This window comes from Capra hircus, chromosome 1 (genome assembly GCF_001704415.2).
Source record: "Capra hircus breed San Clemente chromosome 1, ASM170441v1, whole genome shotgun sequence".
Taxonomy (NCBI): domain Eukaryota; kingdom Metazoa; phylum Chordata; class Mammalia; order Artiodactyla; family Bovidae; genus Capra; species Capra hircus.
The window spans coordinates 34833776-34853037 of NC_030808.1; the positions used below are offsets into that span (position 1 = coordinate 34833776).

The 19262-nt window shown below is 37.3% G+C and overlaps 1 long non-coding RNA gene across 1 annotated transcript in view; it reads left to right on the forward strand.

Moving 5' to 3' along the window:
• The window catches only part of LOC102188976, a 29508-nt gene that overhangs the window by 7680 nt on the left and 2566 nt on the right, over nt 1-19262 (forward strand). The window contains exons 2-3 of the long non-coding RNA XR_309712.2: nt 7209-7312; nt 15901-16070. This is a non-coding gene — a long non-coding RNA (uncharacterized LOC102188976). The remainder of the gene's footprint in view (nt 1-7208; nt 7313-15900; nt 16071-19262) is intronic.

Here is a 19262-nt window from a genome sequence, read left to right on the forward strand (position 1 = left end):
AACTCTGCACTCAAACTTCATCCCCTAAACTTCACCCATCATAAATGTCATCAGTGGCTTTCTAACGGAAAAATCCTATGAAAGTGAAAGTGAAGTCGCTCAGTCGTGTCCGACGTTTTGCGACCCTATGGACTGTAGCCTATCAGGCTCCTCCGTCCATGGTATTTTCCAGGCAAGAGTGCTGGAGTGGATTGCCATTTCCTTCTCCAGGGGATCTTCCCCGATCCAGGAATCGAACCCGGGTCTCCTGCACTGTAGGCAGACGCTTTACTTTAATTCTCCTTTTGCAACTTTATTTCCATCAAGCCTCTTCTCAAAGTCTCCTGAACAAAAGCTTTCTCTTAGAAAAGAAACCTTTCTTAATTAAAACGGCACTCATTGTCATACAGTCACTATTCCTTATGTTATCCTCTTTTTTATGTTAATTTTTTTTAAATTCCAGACATAGGAAAGTAAACTGAACTGCTTCAAAAGCTACCTAATTCATGGGCAAGCTTGTTTTACCTTGTTCCTCACTAACTTTCCCCTCCTACATTATTTTGAAGTAGTTTCCAGAAATACTTTTTCATCCATGAATATTTTATATGGAGTTTTTTTTCATTAAGCAACCATAATACCATTATCATAACTGGAAAAAAGATAATAAGTCTTGATATACACATACACACACACACACACAATGGAATATTTATTCAGTCATAAAAAAAGAGGAAATCATACCTTTTACAACAACATGGATGGAATGTGAAGTCATTATGCTAGATGAAATAAGCCATATAGAGAAAGACAAATACTGTGTGACCTCACTTATGTGTGGAATCTAAAAAGAGAGAGAGAGGGAGAACCACTCATAGAAAAAGAGATCTGATTTGTGGTCACAGAGTGTGGGGGAGGGTAAATTGGAAGAAGGTGGTCAAAAGTTCAAACTTCCAGTTATAAATACTAGCAATGTAATGAACAATGTGATGGCCATATTTAATACTGTTGAATGATATATAAAAAGTCATTGTAAGAATAAATTGTTAGAGTTCCATAAGGAGAATTTTTTTTTTTCTGTCTTTTCCTTTTATTGCATCTGTATGTGTAGATGGTTGTTAGATGAACCTATTGTGGTCATCATTTACAATATATATAAATCAAACCACCATGTTGTATGCCTTAAACTGATACACTGATGTATGTCAATCATTTAGCAAAGAACTGGGAAAATATAATAATTATCTAATGTAGCAAATATTCAGTCAGTGCTTAAAGGACCAAGTTACTCATTAATATCAGGTTTTCTTTGTTTGAATCAATGTTTAAATAAGCTATATAACTGATTTGTTGATAAGTTCCTTTTCTCTCTCCCCACCTTTTCCCTCGGTAGTCTATTTATTGAAAAAAAACAATTGATCATTTGTCCTGTATCATTTCCCATTCTGGATTTTGCTAATGAGTTTCATTGCTACTTTTCTTTGGTATTTCCTATGAAGTGATGGTTGGATCATATGTGGTTTTCTTGGTGAAACTGCTTCATAGGGGTTGTGGTGTTCTTCCAACAGAAATTATATTATCTACTTTAGTGACACAGGCAGAAATTGATTGGTATTGACTTGATCCATTAATGCATTAGAAGTTTTAAAATGATAAACTTCAATTCTGTTGTTCTATCTTATTAACTAGAGTACTGTTATAAAGAAAAACTTAACCAGATCAGTTTTTTTGGTTACCCAGCAGTAGAGTTCATATGGGAAAGGTGGGATAAATGCTTGATTGGTTCTCTTTGAAAAAAAAAAAAAAAGAAGAAGTTTCAAAATAATGAGTTTCTCAGCATCTTGTAGCAGTTACCAGTTGTGAAAGTTGCTCAGTCGTGTCTGACTTTTTGCAACCGGATGGACTGTAATTCACTGGGCTTCTCTGTGGGATTTATATCAGTTTGTTGAAAAAGCTCTCCCATTCCCCACCCCTACAAACTCAATAGCTTAAAAAAATGAAGCACTTATGAATCTTGCCAAGATGGAGAAACAAGGTCCAGATTATCATCCTGGCTAAAATAATATTTAAAAATATTAAATATATGAGACAACAATTTGTGAGACATTGGACATGAGACAACAAAGAACAGTTATCTCTGAGAGACACGAAACAAGCAAGGTAAGCTCATGGATGTCCCATTGTACGAACATGGAGGGATTTAGAGGCCACAGCAAAGGAAGGGAAAGCTGAGGCAGATCCCAGCATACTCCCTAAATTGAGGAGATGCAGGCAAGATTTTAGTGAGTGCAGAGAAACCAGAGTTCAGAGGAGATAGTACCAGAGAAGAGAGAACTTCATTGGTAGAACTGTGGGGATAAGTAGAGGTATATCCTCAAGTATCAGCTGAGTACTGATCAGTATATGCATGTGAGGAAATTACCTGAGGTTGGAGGAGAATTAACAGGAAAGATTAGAGGCAGCAGTACCTAGCACTCAAACAGGGCCACAGATAGTGTTTGTTCCCACTAACCAGACTAGAAAACCCATAATTTATAAAGTGTTAGGAACTACCTGGAAGGGTCTTGTCTCAGAATTAGAGATTACCTGGCAATGGACTAAGCACTGAACTGATCTTACTTAAGAATCTTAAATTCAAGAGTTTCAAAGGTCAGACTATTTTCAGGTCACAAAACTGTAACCCAGAATAAAGTTCAAGAATCCTTTTGGAATGTAGAAAATACCCAATACCCGACAAGATAAAGTTTAGATTTTCTGGTAGCCAATAAAGTATTATTAAGTATGGAAAGAAGCAAGAGAGTAAGACTTACTGTTATGAGGCTATAAGCTACTTAATCAAAACCCATCCAGAATGGGCACACCTGTTAGTAAACAAAAACATTAAAACATTTATTATAACTTTATTTCATACATTCAGCAAATTAAGAGATATGAAACATTAAAAAGATCCAAACCAAATCTGTAAAATTGCAATGTGTGAAATGAAAATGTTGAATGTAGTTAATGGCAGGTTAGAGACTCTAAAAGAAAAGTTTAGGGATTAATAAACCTGACGATACCACAATAGAACTATTCAAAATAAATCACACAGAAAAGAGGGAATTTTTTTGTAATGAACAGAGCTGTGAGCTGCAACACAATTGAAGCAGACTAATCTACACATATTTGTAGTCCCTAAAGAGAGGAGAGAAAGGAAGATATAGAAAAATTATTTGAAGAAAAGCAGCTAAAACTTTCCAGATTAAATGAAAACTATAAAGCTACATCTCCAAATATTAAGCACAAGAATCATGAGTAAAAATATACCAAGGTACATCATAATCAAATTGCTCAAAACCAAGGTAATCTTAAAAACAACTAGATGAAAAACTGCAAAATACACAGTATATACATGTGACAGCAGATTTCTTGTCAGAAACAGTGCAAGTAAGAAGATAGTGAAGCAAGAACATTGAAGTGCTGAAAAGAAAAAAGTGTCCATTCTATATACAGTGAAAAATATTTCAAAGACGAAGGTAAAATAAAGACATCTTTAGACGAACAAAAGCTGAAAGATCTCCAGTATACCCACACTGTAAGAGATATTCAGGGAAATCCTTCAGTTAGAGGGAAAATGATGTAAATATGACCAACACTAAGGAATGAATAATTCCGGAAATGGTAAATTCATGGGTAAATGAGTATTTCTTTATTATCTAAATCTTTTAGAAGATAATTGATTATTTAAACAAAAATAGTAACAGTACAGTGTTGAGTTTATAACAGACAAGCTGTATAACAAAAAATATGATGACCACAATAATGCAAAGGTCAGGAGAGAAGAAGGAAGTATGTACTATTGTAAGGTTCTCTTTATATACTTGAAGATGCATATGATAAAGCAATGGAGTAGGAAATGGAAATCCACTCTAGTATTGCCTGGAAAATTCCATGGACAGGGGAGTCTGGAAGACTACAGTCCATGGGGTTACAAAGATTCGGACATGACTGAGCTTGCATGCAAGGCAAGGATGATAAAGGTATATACAATAAAACTTAAAGCAACCACAAAAATGACAAAGCAGTCAGTTACAGCTAATAAGGAAATAATGGAAATAATATTTTATAAAATATTTAATTAAATTGAAGGAAGGAAGGAAAAGGGAGAAAAAACAAACGAATAAAGTAGAAAAATAAAATATTTAAATCTACGCATACTATCTACATTAAATGCAGATTGTCTAAACACCCCAACTAAAAGGATAAAATTGTCAAATTGGGTTAAAAAATCAAGACCCAACTGTATGCTACCGACAAAAAAACACACTTCAAACATAAAGATACAAATAGCTAAAAGTATAAGAATGGAAAGATACACCATGCTATTAATAATCAAAGAAAGAATGGCTTCCCAGGTGGTGCTAATGGTAAAGGACCCACCCGCCAGTGAAGGAGACATAAGAGACCCTGGTTCAATCCCTGGGTCAGGAAGCTCCCCTGGAGGATGAAATGGCAAACCACTCCAGTATTCTTGCCTGGAGAATCCCATGGACAGAGAAGTCTGGCGGATGTATTCTATGGAGTTGCAAAGAGTCGGACCCAATTGAAGCAACTTAGCATGCATGCATTAATATCATACAAAATAGATTTCAGAGCATAGCATTTTAGCAGGGTAAAGAACGTCATTTCACAATGGTAAAATTGGCAATTTATCAAAAGGACAAAACATTCCTAAATGTTTATTCACCAAATAAGAAAGTTTTAAAATACATGAAACAAAATTTATAGCTATAAGCAGAACTTGGCAAGTCTACAAGTATATTTAGAGAGTTTAATACCATTGTCTTAATAATTAATGTAACATGTAGATGTAAAATCAGTAATTGTCCTTAGAGTTCAGTGATCTATGGCCTGGGAGCGACATCCATCCTCTGTCTGTCCCACCTGGTTTTGTAAATAATATTTTATTATGTTAACATTCTTTCACTTGTATGTATTGTGGGCTTCTTTTGCATCACAATAGAAGGTGTCTATGGCTGTTTACACACTGTACCAAAATAGTAGTATTTAGGGGAAAAGTTAATAGTAGTCAGTGCCTATATTTTTTTATAGAACAAAAGTAAAAACCAACACATCAAACTCTGAAACATCACTAAAGCATTACTTAGAGGGAAAGTTATAGCACTAAGAGCCAAAAAAAGAAAAAAAAAAAGATCTCAAATAAATTAATTTCCACCTTAAGAGTTGCATAATTGTGCCAAAGACTCTATGGCCTGCAAAGCCTAATATTTTTACTATCTTTTCCTTTATTGAAAAGTCTATTAATGCCTGACAGAGAAGACTAGGAGAGTACCACCACTTTGACCTGATGGACGTTTATAGACTACTCCATTCAACAGTAACAGAAGACATTCATTTCAAATGCACATGGTACATCTACCAAGAAAGACCGTATTTTGAGCCATAAAACAAGTTTCAGTTCAAAAAGATTAAAGTCATACAATGTATATTCTCTGATCATAAATAAAATTAAATGAGGATATATCTGTCAAATCATTCTCAGTGATGGTTTTATGTGTGTACACATATGTCACAATTTACCAAGTTGTGCAGGTTGAATATGTGCAGTTTATTGTATATCTGTTATATTTCAATAAAACTGTTTAAAAAATAGGCTTGAAAAGTAATCTGGGCAGTTCAACTTCTCCAGGCTGAGCTTTGTTGGTCAGCAGGCAGCTGGCTGGCATAGAATGACCTCAGTCAGTTGAGATGACTTAATTCTTTTACATGTAATCTCTCATCGACCAGCAGGCTAGCCTGGGCCTTTTCACAACATGGTAGGAAGGTGGCAAAAAGGAGAAAGCTCAGCTGTGTAAGAGAGCAGGCAGAAGCATGCTTACTTCTTGAGGCCTAAGACCTGGCACACTGTCCTTTCTGTTGCATTCTGTTGGTCAAAGAGAGTTGGAGGGCCAGTCCAGATTCAAGGGATGGAGAAAAATACTCTCCCTTCTGATGAGAAGAACTACAGTCATGTCATAAGGAAAGGAAATAATTGAGAGGCTTTTTTGCAATCAATCTTAGGATCATTATTAACTCATGGATTTAATCTTATTTGATGTATTTTAGTCAATCGTAGTTATACTGCATTCAAATTGTCTGTATTAGGGCAGTGGGAGCCACCATTTGCTTGGAAGTCCTGCCACATTCTCTAAGTCTGGAAACCACATTTTCCAGATTCCCCTTTCTTGTGTGGTTTTAGGTCAGAGTTTGTCAGTGACAGGAATGCACGCAAAATTTGAAAGTTGAAAGTGGAAGCAGAAGCCATTATTTGCAGGAGTTGGCTGTGGCCAGATTCATTGGCTTCACAGATCTGCCCATGAGCTCACTCTTCAGAGTCACTGTAGGTGGAATGACAGCTTCTTAAACTCTTATAGAATTCTTTCTTTTCAAACTGATTTCAGCTTCATGCTGAAGAATTAGAGATGTGATCCTCTGGCTGCTTTCTCAGCTTTTCCACACACTCATGTAAATTCAGATTCTTATAACAAACCCTTTTATTCCCATATTAATTGTGGGGCTCTTCCCTTAGTTGAATCTAGACTGATAAAGAGGTTCTTCAAGATGGCCTCTGAGTCCTTTTGATATAATATTGTGTAATCTTTAATAATTCTCTTACTTTCTGGTATAAGAAGATACTCTTAAGTTTTATTATTACTGCCCAAGATCTGAAATCAGCCATTTCTTCAAGGACCAGCTTTTTTTTTTTATTTTTTAAAGTTACTTAGAATAGTTGCTCTCTGAGTACATGGTTTATTAATAATAGCTCCTTTCACTATTTGACATTAAGTCATATATATATTTATTTATTGTCTGTCTCTTCCTCTAGAATATGTCTAATAGAAACAAGGGCTAATGGGATACCAGTGTATCCCTAGTATATTTTCAGCTACTAAAATGCTTTATTTTCTTAGTCTTATCAAAGTGATTTCTTACATTTTCTACTTTACTACTAAATAGCTTGAGCCCCTTTAATGCAGAATTAACTCCTGTACCAGAAATTTGTTTATATTCTTACTTTGTTTATCTATAAAATATATCCCAAAGATTTCTGACATCTGTTTTTTTAAGGCTATGTGCAATGAAGAAAATGTTGGCAAGATAAGTTTAATTAAAATTACTATGCAAGGTAACAAGTCAGTTGCTATTTTTTGTCTTTATTATACTGAAATTAATTTGAACATTTATAATTTCAGGAAAAAAATCGCAGGAAAGTGCCTGTGATATGCAGCCAGGCACTTTTCTTCTAAGGACAAGCCTTGGATTACATACAATAAGAATCTACTAAACTGGGGCAAAAGTAAGTGTGGCTTTGAGCAAAAATTTGTTGCAATGCAGCTGTCATGTGACACCTAGTAGTTCTGTGGGTTTTGTGGACACAAAAAATAAACAGTGAACTCAGAAATGTATCACCACAGTAGTCTATTTTATATAAATATTCCAGTGCCAAACATTTGATGCTAACCACAGAGCAAAATAGTCAGTATGCAGATTAATACATGGTAAAAATTGAAATGTAAATAATCATAGTCACACCAGTACAAACCACATGTTTTTCATAAAATGTCTCCAATTTGAATACTTAACTGTCAGGCTAAGTATCTGTAATTGGAGAAAGGCTACAGTCTAGAGAAATACAAACTGTCTACTATAAACTCCAGTGATTTGATTGAGATAGAGGAGCACCTATAAATCTCTTGATGTTTTAACAAATTTGATGTTTAATGAAAAAAGTTTGGTGTTTTGACAGCTAAACTAAGTGTAATTAGAGAGGTCCTTTATGTTTTACTAAGTCAATATGCCTTAAAATAAAAATTAAAATGTTGAAATTATATTTGCATTTCCAAAATTCATCAGGTTTTTAAAAATAATTCTTTCTTTATATTTCTGTATTCTTTTATAATTTGCTTATACAGTCTTCAGAGATCCTGTGAATTATTCCTATCTGAATTGTTCAGTTTCAGTGTTTTATAAAGTAGCAACAGATTGAAAATGGAAAATGTTAACTCTAAATAAATCAGAAACCACTCACAGGTTTCTTAAAGCCAAAAAAGTAAACAAGAATGATCTAATTGGTGCTGCCAAGCCAATATCTTAAGTTGTGATCTACAAAATGAGACTATTTGGTTAACTACAAGTAAGTTAAAGAGCTAATAGTATTTTTATTCTTTTTATACTATTAATATACTTTATGTCAAACCATGGAAGGCTAAAATAAAAAGAATCTTGATGTATAATAAAAATACATCTATTTTTGATAGCTCAAAATTCATTTCACTGCAAGCCTTGATGGGACAAGGAATAAGGAAAGCAGAGCATGGTGGGTAACGGTAGTCCATTTCCTGTAGCAGCATATGGGAAAAATCAGATTGCAAGTCTTCTGGGCTGGGCTTTCTTCTTAAATAAATACCGTGCTGTGCTGTGCTGTGCTAAGTGCACACACACTAATTTTCTTCTATCTGTGTTGTCCTGGAAACAAACACCAACATGGAGTTAGAAATGCAAGAGCTATAGTGGAGATCGCACATGTGTAAGAGGAAAAGCAGAGGAACCAAAAGTGGTCAAAGAAAGTCTACAACCTACAATGAAAGTCTGACACATGTGAAAGTGAAAGGGGAAGCAAGATCCGGGAGGCAGAGCCTCACACCACGCTGCAGCTCTGAGAAAGTCTCAGTCAGCTCAATGGGGAATGCTGGTGCAAAATTGTCCATAGTTTCAAATTGGGAAGAAATTGCATGCTCTGCTAACCTGCTGTGTTTAGTCTCTCCAGGGAGCTGCTTGAAGACAGTTTGGCCTTAATTTGAACCCTGGAGTATAACCTGAAGTCACTGCTGTTGGAGGCTGTCAGCTCACTGTACTTGTGGCTGCTTCTCTCTCTTTTGTAAAAATATTTCTTAATTGAAGTGTAGTTGATTTACAATGCTGTGCCAATCTCTGCTGTACAGCAAAGTGACTTGGTTATATACTTGTATAAATTGTATTTTTTAAAATATCCTTTTCCATTATGGTTTATCACGGGGCTTCCCTGGTAGCTCAGCTGGTAAAGAATCCGCCTGCAATGCAGAAGACACCAGTTCGATTCCTGGGTTGGGAAGATCCGCTGGAGAAGGAATAGGCTCCCCATTCCAGTATTCTTGGGATTCCCTTGTGGCTCAGCTGGTAAAGAATCTGCCTGTAATGCGGGAGACCTTGATTGGGAAGATCCCCTGGAGAAGGGAAAGGCTACCCACTCCAGTATTCTGGCCTAGAGAATTCCATAGACTGTATAGTCTATGGGGTCACAAAAAGTCAGACACAACTGAGTGACTTTAACTTTTATGGCTTGTCACATGATTTTGAATATAGTTCCCTGTTCTATACCGTAGGACCTTGTTTATCCATTCTAAATGTAATAGTTTGCATTTACCAACCCCAAACTCCCAGTCCATGCCTCTTCCTCCCCTCTTCCCCTTGGAAACCAAATTCTCTTCTCTGTGTCTATGAGTCAGTTTCTGTTTTGCAGACAGGTTCATTTGTGCTGTATTTTAAGATTCCACATGTAAGTGATATCATATGGTGTTTGTCTTCTGAGTGACTTCACTTAGTATGATAATTTCTAGTTGCATCCATGTTGCTGCAGATGGCATTGCTTCGTTCTTTTTTCTGGCTGAGTAGTATTCCATTTATATATATGTACCACATCTTCTGTGTCATTTCATCTGTTGACTGGTATTTAGGTTGTTTCCATGTTCTGGCTATTGTGAACAGTGGTGCTATGGACATATGAACAAAGGAGTTCCAGAAAAACATCTGCTTCATTGACTATGCTAAAGCCTTTGACTGTGTGGATCACAATAAATTGCGGAAAATTCTTAAAGAGATGGGAGTTCCAGAACATCTTACCTGTCTCCAGAGAAAAGTGTATGTGAGTCAAGAAGCAACAGTTAAAACTGGACTTGGAACAACTGACTGGTTCAAATTGGGAAAGGAGTACAAGTCTATATATTGTCACCCTGCTTATTTAACTTATAGGCAGAGTACATCATGCGAAATGCTAGGTTGGATGAACCACAAGCTGGAGTCAAGATTTCCAGGAGAAATATCTATAACCTCGGATATGAAGATGATACATTCTAATGGCAGAAATTAAAGAGGAGCTAAAGAGCCTCTTAGTAAATGTGAGAGTGAAACTCAACATTCAGAAAACTAAGATCATGGCATCCAGTCCCATCACTTCATAGGAAATGGAAGGGGAGAAAGTGGAAATAGTGGCAGATTTTATTTTCTTGGGCTCCAAAAATCACTGTGGACAGTGACTGCAGCTGTGAAATTAAAGACCCTTGCTCACTGGGAGAAAAGCTATGACAAACCTAGACAGAATATTAAAAAGCAGAGACATCACTTTTCCCCTAAAGGTTCATATCGTCAAAGCTATTGTTTTTCCAGTAGTCATGTACAGATGTGAGAGTTGGACCATAAAGAAGGCTGAGCCCTAAAGAATTGATGCTTTCAAATTGTGCTGCTAGAGAAGACTTGTGAGTCCCTTGGACTATAAGGAGATCAAACCAGTTTCAATCCTGAAGGAAATCAACCCTGATTATTCATTGAAAAGATTGCTGTTGATGCTGACGCTCTAATACTTTGACCATCTGATGTGAAGAGCTGACTCATTGGAAAAGACCCTGATTCTGGGAAAGATTGAGGTCAAAAGGAGAGGTGGATGGCAGAAGATGAAATGGTTGGATGGCATCACCGACTCAATGGACTTGAATTTGAGCAAGCTCCAGGAGATAATGGAAGACGGAGGAGCTTGGTCTGTGGGATTGCAAAGAGCTGTACACAACTTAGTGACTGAATGACAATAACAACAACAACAGGTGCCATGCCATTACAGTTCCAAGGTGGACCATCAAGGTCAAAAAGTGGGCCATGGCCCAATTCCTGGAACTCCCCACCCCTTCCCCCAAATATCTAGGAAACTCCTCCCACTCATTAGCCTATGAAATTACCCGCCTGTATAAAAACGGACAACCCCATACCCTGGTGCTGCTCTCGTTCTGAGATGGCCTACACTCTGTGGAGTGTGAGTCTAAGTAAGTCCACTTCTTACCTATTACTTTGTCTCTCACTGTATTCTTTCTGCAGTGAGACATCAAGAACCCAGGCTTCATTAAGTCTTAAGACCAGGTATGACCTCAATTATAAAACTATAGGGTCAAGTCCCAATCTGAGTATCACAGTTTTAGGAGGAATGTCAAAGAATTAGGAGTCATTTTTGATCCACCAAACAGCCCAATTACCATTCAGCAATTCTTGCATATAAATGATATTCTTACATATATTTTTTCAGTACCCAAAAGAAAGAAACTTTTTGTTCCTCTCTGTTCTCAGATTAATACTGCTATAGCTATATTACATTGTACCTTATATTATGCTACTGTCTATATTTCAATATATTTAAATATTAAATATAGTTTAATCACCACTTCTGAAGTCTACGCTAAGATATTTTATATTTATGCCCAAGTTGTTTATATACCAATATGAATGAAAAGTGAAGGCAGAAATTTCATAACACTCATTTTACTCCTCACTCTTTCCTTCTTTGCCTCCCACTGTTTAAATACTTCCAGTCTCTTTGCTCTTTTCAAACAGATTGAGTGTGCAATTACAATCATCTCAGCATGCACAGACTTTTTATCATTATCATTAAATGATAGAATGTAAACCCCAAAGTATTTTGGGAACCATATAGACCAAATTTGGCATTTCACAGGACTGAAATCAAAGGCTCACAGAAGTCTACACAAGCTTGTTCAAATCATGCAAATAATTTATGGATGAACCTAAAGTAACATTGAGGGTTCATTGATCCTCTTCAGTTGTACAAATAGCATATGTGTTTTTTGTTGGTATATTTTTCAAATGGAATTTTATTAGAAAACTAAAAAATTATTTTTAAAAAATATTATTGGAATATAGTTGATTTATAATGTTGTGTTAGTTCCAGAGGTACACAAAATAAATCAGTTATACATATACCTATATCCACTTTAAGATTCTTTTCCCTATAGGTCATTACAGAATATTGACTAGAGTTCCCTGTGCTATATGGGGAAAACTATTTTTAAATGCCAAATTAACCATATTCAGATTACCAAGCCATAGAAATGATTGAATTTCCTCTGATTACCCAGTTACATCCTTCCTGTCTCTTAACACAATTCTGGTCACTTTAGCTTTATGCAACCACTGACTCTTGACTGTTTACAGGATAATTTCTTGTGGAAAATATTGGGTTGGCCAAAAATTCATTCATTTTCCCCATAACATCTTTGGGGAAAATCTGAATGAATTTTTGGCCAGCCCAATAAACTGCATTTTCCTTCCATAGGAACCTACTGCCTGGTTAGTCCCCACCTTGGATATCTAGTAGAAAACTAACCCCTCTTAAAGAACCTATAAGAGGCAAATGAACTGTAGATTTCATCTTAACTTATTGGCAAGCTTAGTTTTCCTCAGGCTGCTTGCCTGGTAATGAGGATACAGGTGATAAATAGCACTTGAGTAGATAAAATTGTAACACCAAGGTTTATAACTAATGCATTTATTCATTTAATTGATTTTATAAATAACTAAGAGAAATTCAGTCATTATAAGAAATCTCACTCCAAGGAAATGACAAATCTCATTCAGTCAAGGTGACAAACAACTCTCTCAAATGCCAGGAACAAGTTTAAAAATTTTTGACAGTACTTTTCCTGTAGACTATTCTCGTCCCTCAGGATATAGCACCTACTTTATGAGTTCACTATCAATCAGCTCCAGCTGTTTTAAGACTGAAAGTATAGACAAAATTCTTTAAAAAGAAAGGCTATTAAGTACCATACACATGCTAGTATGTCATAGAAGCAGCTGGGTAAAGAAGGACGATGTCAAATTTATAAAAAAGATTATCAAAAGTATCAATGATTCCTGAATTTTCAGAGTATTGAGCATAAAGTGAAACAATTGACATCTTTTATGCAGATCCTTCAGAGTATCAGTTCAGTTCAGTTGCTCAGTCGTGTCCTATTCTTTGCGACCCCATGAATCGCAGCACGCCAGGCCTCCCTGTCCATCACCAACTCCCGGAGTTCACACAGACTCGCGTCCATCAAGTCAGTGATGCCATCCAGCCATCTCATCCTCGGTCGTCCCCTTCTTCTCCTGCCCCCAATCTATAATTCTAAATTAATATGACCACCATACCTTAGGCACCTCTCACACTCATAAAAGCATAACATATATGACAGATTCTCTTTTTAATGGGTTCGATAGTCTCCCACTACCTAATGGTCAGTTTTTTGTTCTAGGGATATTTCCAGATTAGAAAGTATACATATGCATGTACCAGAAAATAAAAATCCTTGTGACTCTATTACCCAGAGATAAATGTAAATACCTAAGGGTGGATCACCCTGCTTATTTAACTTATATGCAGAGTACATCATGAGAAATGCTGGACTGGAAGAAACACAAGCTGGAATCAAGATTGCCGGGAGAAATATCAATAACAGATATGCAGATGACACCACCCTTATGGCAGAAAGTGAAGAGGAACTAAAAAGCCTCTTGATGAAAGTGAAAGAGGAGAATGAAAAAGTTGGCTTAAAGCTCAACATTCAGAAAACGAAGATCATGGCATCCGGTCCCATCACTCCATGGGAAATAGATGGAGAAACAGTGGAAACAGTGTCAGACTTTATTTTGGGGGGCTCCAAAATCACTGCGGATGGTGATTGCAGCCATGAAATTAAAAGACGCTTACTCCTTGGAAGAAAAGTTATGACCAACCTAGACAGCATATTCAGAAGCAGAGACATTACTTTGCCAACAAAGTTCCATCTAGTCAAGGCTACGGTTTTTCCAGTAGTCATGTATGAATGTGAGAGTTGGACTGTGAAGTAGGCTGAGCACCGAAGAATTGATGCTTTTGAACTGTGGTGTTGGAGAAGACTCTTGAGAGTCCCTTGGACTGCAAGGAGATCCAACCAGTCCATTCTGAAGGAGATCAACCCTGGGATTTCTTTGGAAGGAATGATGCTAAAGCTGAAACTCCAGTACTTTGGCCAGCTCATGCGAAGAGTTGACTCATTGGAAAAGACTCTGATGCTGGGAGGGATTGGGGGCAGGAGGAGAAGGGGACAACTGAGGATGAGATGGCTGGATGGCATCACTGACTCGATGGACGTGAGTCTGAGTGAACTCCGGGAGATGGTGACGGACAGGAAGGCCTGGCGTGCTGCGATCATGCAGTTGCAAAGAGTCGGACACTACTGAGCGACTGAACTGAACTGAACTGAAGGGTGGATATATTGTAATTTCTTTTTTTTTTTTCATTTAAAAACATGATGTGAAATAATTTTCATGTCTAAATCCTCTTCTACAGTATATTTTTCTAAAAGTTGTGCAGCATTCAATCCTATGGCTGGTTTAGAAAAATATACTAATTGTTAACCATTTTAATTTTTTTTTACTAATAATAGCAACACTGGGTGAATAATCTAGAAGCATGTTGGTTGCATACATTCATGAATATTTTTTTATGACAGAATCAAAGAAGTGAAATCTCTGGACCAAAAGGTTTGCACATTTTAAGGTTTTTATAGCTTGTTCCCAAATTGTATCTAGAATCTATAATTTGTATTGTCTTAGCAATTTGAGATAGTCATTCTCCCCATACATTAACTAACATTAAAAAATAGTATCATCTTTACCAGCCAGAAATATTTACCTCACTAATATTTTAATTTTCCTTTATTTCACTAGAGTGAACTTGTGCTATGTGCGTGTGTGCACGTGTACTCAGTCATGTCCAACTCTTTGCAAACCATGGACTGTAGTCTGCCAGGCCTCTCTGCCCATGAGATTGTTCAGGCAAGAATACTGGAGGGGGTTGTCATCTCTTACTCCAGTGAGTCTTCCAGACCCAAGGATTGAGCCTGTGTCTCTTGCATCTCCTATCATTGGCAGGCGGATTCTTTAACACTGCATGACCTGGGAAGCTCTATTGTACTATACTGCAGTTTTCTTCTCTCTCCATATTCTCCCCTATTAGAGCTTCTTCTTGAGAATAGCAGCCTAGTCTCATGTCCCCTTAGGTCTAGAGCAGAGTGCTCTCACAACACCTGAGTAGTTTGTACCCAGTAATATGTGTTGAATAAATGAAAGTGACATCATAAAATATAAGTCAAGAAACATAATAGGTAGTGAGTATATGTCACCCATGATTAGAAACTTGTTAAATACACATACACACAAAAGAACAATTCACACATATGTAAGTAATATTAAGAAATTCATTCATTCTCTCATTATAAGAACCCTGTTTGGTACTAACTGGATGAAGGTCAGTCTTAAGTAGTGAAAATCTTTAACCTTGGAATTTTTTTATGTGATTTTACTAATTTATGGTCATACACCCACAATTTGAAGAAGGTGCTTCCAAATCCTTTCAAGCCTACTATGCACTTGCTACAATGAACAAATGAGATGAATTTGTAATTTGAGCATTCCTTGCCTGTATTAAATTCTTCGTTAAAACCTCAGAAAGTAGATTATCTTAAATAATATGATGAATTCTGTTGATTATTCAAATGCTGATCAAAGAAAAAACCTAGTTATTGTACATAATGTAATAAAAACCTCAGAGCAAGGAGTATAACCAGTAGAATACTAGGTACCAGCGTGTGGAGTGAGTGAGGGTGTTTCTGTGTGTGTCTCTCCATCATACTATCAACCAAGTAAGTGAAATAAAGTTCACTGCCCTAAAGACTTTCTAGAGGGAAATCTTCCTAGATGATGAAACAGCACACATCAATATGCCTTGTCATCCAGGAAAATTACCTTTTGCTATTATTTCTGTAGGAACACAGTTCAACTCCCAAACTTGTCCTTTCACAAGAGGCTGGAGTTGAGTCATCAGAGGAGGAAGAGAATGGAAGATTGCATGATGGAGATTAAAATTTGACTTCACTCCAGAACTCCATCATCTGGGAAGGGAGGCTGGGATCTGCAGTTCCCTGTCTGCAGGTTTGGTGAGCAGCTAGCCATTCTGTGCCACATCATGTTTTATGTTTGGTCGTATTTGTGTAGCATTACACGGTGCCTTTGAGGATTTTGCTGTACCTTTTTATACTTCAAAATATTTATTTAAAAAGAAAGCTATTAAAACTATAGTTTGAAAGTCAAAGTGAAATATCCATGAATATGACTCAACTATAAAAATAAATGTACTGAAAACAAAAATTTGTGCACATGGTAAGGAATGAGAATGCTTTTATAAAAGGGAAAAGGAAGTTGGACGGGTTGTCTTAAAAGAGTTCATGGCTTTTCATTGGCTGAGTCCTTGCAAGGAAAGTATAGGTGTCTTTCTTTTTCCTGTTGGGTTCTGCCATCATTACCATCATTACAGGCCTTGAGAGCTCCCCCTTCTGATCTTTAGGCTCTATTTGACTGAGCTTTCTCTTTATTAATTTTTACATTTGTCACCCTTCTCTCTGAGTTTAAAGAAACTGAAAGTACTTAGATAAGAGATTTTCAACAATTTGATTTTTGAGTTCTTCAAAAATTGTTTCTGATTACTTGTTGCCAGGTCCCATTATACACATATGGATTCCAATCAGCTATTTAGTTCTCAAATATGAATGAACATCTATGAATCACTATATACTTAAATACTGTTTCCAATTAGGAAGAGATGGATTAAAATTAAGCAGTCAAAATAGAAGAGCCTGGAGGAAACAAAGACAGTGCAAGAGCAGAAGAAAGCTTTTAAAAAATTAGTTGTCACAAGATAAAAGAAAATTCTGCAGTCATAAACCTAAAATGGGATGCTATGAAAAGAAAATGTTCAGTAAATAAGATAGAGGTCTTAGAAGTAAAAAACAGGATGGAATAAATGAAGGAGAATAAATTATCAAAGAAATAATATGAATGTAATACAAAATAATATGTATTCCGTTTGTTTCCTTAGAGACCTTCTTTCCTAGACTTCTTTCCTTTTGTGCCAACCTGGACCTGTTTTTCTGTAGATTCAATACAATTGTTACTGTTCAGTTGCTAAGCTGTGTCCAGTGCTTTGCGACCCAATGGGCTATAGCATGCCAGGCTCCTCTGTCCTCCACTGTCTCCCAGAGTTTGCTCTCATCCTCTGCCATCTCCTTTGCCTTTTGCCTTCAGTCTTTCCCAGCATCAGGGTCTTTTCCAAAGAGTTGGCTTTTTGCATCAAGTGGCCAAAGTATTGGATCTTCAGCACCATCCCTTCCAATGACTATTCAAGATTGATTTCCTTTACGATCAAAAAAGCAAGAGAGTTCCAGAAAAACATCTATTTCTGCTTTATTGACTATGCCAAAGCCTTTGACTGTGTGGATCACAATAGACTGGAAAATGCTGAAAGAGATGGGAATACCAGACCACCTGACCTGCCTTTTGAGAACTCTGTATGCAGGTCAGGAAGCAACAGTTAGAACTGGTCATGAAACAACACACTGGTTCCAAATAGGAAAAGGAGTATGTCAAGGCTGTATATTGTCACCCAACTTATTTAGCTTATATGCAGAGTACATCATGAGAAATGCTGGACTGGAAGAAACAAGCTGGAATCAAGATTGCTGGGAGAAATATCAATAACCTCAGATATGCAGATGACACCACCCTTATGGCAGAAAGTGAAAAAGAACTAAAGAGCTACATGAGGAAAGTGAAAGAGGAGGATGAAAAAGCTGGCTTAAAGCTCAACATTCAGAAAACTAAGATCATGGCATCATGGCATGCCATGCCCATCACTTCATGGCAAATAGATGGGGAAACAGTGGCTGACTTTATTTTGGGGGGCTCCAAAGTCACTGCAGATGGTGATTGCAGCCATGAAATTAAAAGATGCTTACTCCTTGGAAGGAAAGTTATGACCAGCTAGACAGCATATTAAAAAGCAGAGACATTACTTTGCCAACAAAGGTCTGTCTAGTCAAAGCTGTGGTTTTTCCAGTAGTCATGTATGGATGTGAGAGTTGGACTGTAAAGAAAGCTGAGTGTCGACGAATTGATGCTTTTGAACTGTGGTGTTGGAGAAGAATCTTGAGAGTCCCTTGGACTGCAAGGAAATCCCATCAGTCCATCCTAAAGGAGATCAGTCCTGGGTGTTCATTGGAAGGACTGATGTTGAATCTGAAACTCCGATACTTTGGCCACCTGATGGGAAGACCTGACTCATTTGAAAAGACCCTGATGCTGGGAAAGATTGAGGGCAGGAGGAGAAGGGGAAGACAGGATGAGATGGTTGGATGGCATCACCGACTCAATGGGCATGAATTTGGGTAAACTCCAGGAGTTAGTGATGGACAGGGAGCCTGGCGTGTTGCAGTCCGTGGGTCACAAAGAGTCGGACACGAATGAGCGACTGAACTGAACTGAACTGAGGATAGACTAGTTTAATCTCTTTGCAGTCCAAGCGACTTTCAAGAGTCTTCTCTAGCACCACAACTCAAAAGCATCAATTCTTTAGTGCTTCTTTATGGTCCAACTCTCACATCTGTACATGACTACCATAACATTGATTATACAGACCTTTGCTGGCAAAGTGATGTTTCTGTTTTTTAATATGCTGTCTAGGTTTGTCATAACTTTCCTTCCAAGAAGCAAGTGTCTTAGTTTCATGGCGGCTGTCACCATCCACAGTGATTTTGGAGACCCGCAAAATAAGATCTGTCACTACTTCCACTTTTCCCCCTTCTATTTGCCATGAAGTGATGGGACCAGATGCCATGATCTTTGTTTTTTGAATGTTTTTTCACTCTCCTTGTTGTTGTTCTATGACTAAGTCATGTCCAACTCTTAGTGACTCTGCTAAGAGTCACTGCAGCATGCCAGCCTCCCTTTCCATCACCAGCTCCTGGAGCTTGCTCCAACCATGTCCACCGAATTGGTGATGCCATCCAACCATCATTCTCTGTTGTCCCCTTCTCCTCCTGCTTTCAATCTTTCCCAGCATCAGGGTCTTTTCCAAGGAGTCAGTTCTTTGCATCAGGTGGCCAAAGTTTTGGAGTTTCAGCTTCAGTGAATATTCAGGACTGATTTCCTTTAGAATGGACTGGTTGGATCTCCTTGCAGGACAAGGGACTCTCAAGAGTCTTCTCTAACACCACAGTTTAAAACCATCAATTCTTCTGTGCTCAGCTTTCTTTATAGTCCAACTCTCACATCCTTACATGACTATTGGAAAAGCC